Below are 2,990 nucleotides of genomic sequence, written 5' to 3'. Positions count from 1 at the left end.
ATAATTGAAGCTACGTGATATTGTCAACAGAAAGAGTATAAAGAGAGAAAAGAAGAGTGCTAAGGATAGAATATTAGGGGAAAATCTACATTTAGGGGATAGGAGGAGGAGGAGCCAATAGTGAGTCCAGAGAAAGTACTATCAACTTTTTAGATCTGTATCTAAAGTAAGAGTCCAGAGAATCTGAATCTATGAGTAAAATGCAGGCACTTGAGTGTATGAACCTTGTGACACCTCTTTCAGCTATGCTAAAGCCTTTTTAAAATTTGTTCCTGGACCTCACGCATGTTTTTAGATTCTCATTATCAAAGTAACCACCAAGTACTTCTACTTTAAGAAGGAAGAAAGTGCTGCTTTGAGTTTTCCTTGTCTGTTTGCCCGAGGCAAGCAAAGAGAAGAGACTTATGGAGACACTGAAATGACAGTGATGGCAGTGGAGTAGGTGAAGGCAGTGACATTAGTGACAAGAATAGTGACAAGAACTCAGTAATGGCACAATGTCTGGTTATTTATGCATGCACACATTAATGCAAAAAGCCTATTCTGAGAGCCTGCTATGTCCCACTATTTAAGTGATGGGGGATGAGAAATGAACAAGACAAAGTCCCTGCTGCTGTGGAGCTGCCATTTGAGTTGGGGTAGGCAGCCCCAAGACACATAAAAACAATCAAAGAAGATCATCTCAGATAGTTTTAAGTGATGTGCTATGTGTAAAAATGAGATGATATAACTGGAGGTGCCTGAGTGGTCTGAGAAGGCTTCTCTGCAGAAGTGAAATTTGACTTGAGATCTGAATAACAAGAAAATACAAGTTAGGCAAAGATTAGTGGAAAAAGCACTCCAGGCAGAGGGTACAGCAAATTCAGAGGTAAAAATAAGCTTGGTGTATTTGAGGAACGGCAAGGCCAGTGAGGCTGGCGTGTGCTGAGAGTGGCAGGATATGAGGTTGCAAAGGCCAGATCATGAAGGGCCTTATGGGCCAGGGGAGTTAGTAGAGAGTTTATTCTGTGTTATGGGAACTCATTTGAAAGGTTTCAAGCAGAGAGCGATGTAAGCATGATGTAATGAAAGGTTTTGTTTTTGACTGAGTTATATTCAGGCTTTGCTTTCTGAGAGCAATACCAGGCAAGGAAACAGCCAAGAAGATCATCAGGAATAGGAAGAAGAGGAGAGAGTTAAGAGAACCCTAACTGGGGTTACAGAAGGATCTCTTTGAGGTTGAACATCTTTCTGGAAGCACTTGACTCCCTGCCCATGAAGGACAAAAGGCTCACAGTTGTATGAAGATCCTCAAAACTGTCACTGAGAAGTCTCTGTCCTTGAGTAATTGGACATAATGTGATTTAAGTTGACAGGAGGAAGGCAACAGGGTGACTTGTGTGTGACTATGTCCCCCACTAGGCTCTATGTTCTCTGAGAGTAGAGATCCTGTCTGATTCATTTTCAAATTTCCATTGCCTATCTTAGAGTAGAAGCTCAATAAATTTTTTAATGAATAAATAAATAAATTCTGGGTAAATTACACATTTGGGAGCCCAAGGCAGAGGTGGTTAGGGAACTGTTTGTGACCCCATTCCACAGTATAGGATGAGAATTAGTTTCCTAGCCAATGACTACATTTTCCAATCACCTCTTACAGCTAGTGGGGGTTGTATGTCTATTTTTTTGACAATGGAATGTGAACAAAAGTGACGTGTGTTACTCCCAGGCCAAGGTAGTGAAGTACTGGGTGTGTTATCCTCTATATTTTTCTTATCCTTCCATTTTTCTTCCCCTCAGAGGCATTTAAGATGGCAGCATCATGAAATGGAAAGATCTTGGAATTTCTGAGTCCCCATTTGGAGGAGAGCTACTGAGGAGAGCCACCCTATTAGGAAAATTTGCACTGCACTTTGAGTGTCTAGGAAAAAACTTCTATCATTTTAAGCTACTGAGCTGTGAGGGACTATTTGTAACTGCAACAGAACCTGGTCTATTCTAACTCCCCATAAGTAGCTAAACCTTATAGGACTGAACAGGAATGTTCAGGAGAATCTCAGTAAAGTACATAGCCCTGTGGAACACTAATGTTGCTACATCTCCAATTTAAAAAGATCCTCTGGCCCACATGAGGCCAACATTCTCCATGAAGGGCACGAAAGGCTGAAGAGACCTAGCCTCTGTTTTTCCAGAAGCCAATAATACAGGCCAGGAACTACTACGATTTCTCTGAGGAGAATGGGAAATGAGTCTTGCTACAGGAGGAGCAAGTGTGTGGTTTACAAATTGCTACCAGGAAGATGTGTCAACTGCTGGCTCCAGGAATAAGCAGCAATTGAGATTTGGTTTTGGCTTATGCCTTTACAGTCCCGTCTACTAATTAAGTGAAGTTTGAGGCACTTATGTAGCAGAATGTTTGATCTTGCTGTTTATAACTCATATGTTTTATGTGGTCTGGGACACAATCACATTTAATAGAAATCCTATTAAATTGCAGCAACAAAATGAATTTGAATATGACATCAATCTGTTATATTCTCATTTTTCAGTTGATTGTATCATATGCTATAAATCTGCATAAGAGGAATCCATTGGTCCCTGGAACCTATTCACCGTTTTGAAGCAATTGTAAAGCTGTAGCAACTGCTAAAATTTAGACTAGTCAAGATTAGAAAAAAGCCAGCATCCACAAAGCCAAGTTTTTAAAAAATATTTTTTGTTGCCGTTGGTATTTTTCCTATAGATGCCATTGTGGTGCCTCCCATTTTCTCCCAAACATGAAACTTAATAAGGACTTTTATGAAGTACCAGTTGAGTTTTCACAGCTCTCAGGGTGTAAGAGGTTAGAGATTTGCTATTTAGACTGATATGACATGGTTCTAATACCAGATCAATACAGACTTGTTGGAAGAAGAGCCAGTCATTGGGATGGTGACCTCAGTCGACCTGTGGGGAACCCTACTGAAAGTGGGGGCAAATCAGTGAGGCATTTGTGAGGACATTTCTTCTCT

This window comes from Diceros bicornis, chromosome X (assembly GCF_020826845.1).
Source record: "Diceros bicornis minor isolate mBicDic1 chromosome X, mDicBic1.mat.cur, whole genome shotgun sequence".
NCBI classification, from domain to species: domain Eukaryota; kingdom Metazoa; phylum Chordata; class Mammalia; order Perissodactyla; family Rhinocerotidae; genus Diceros; species Diceros bicornis.
This window is presented reverse-complemented; position numbering follows the sequence as displayed.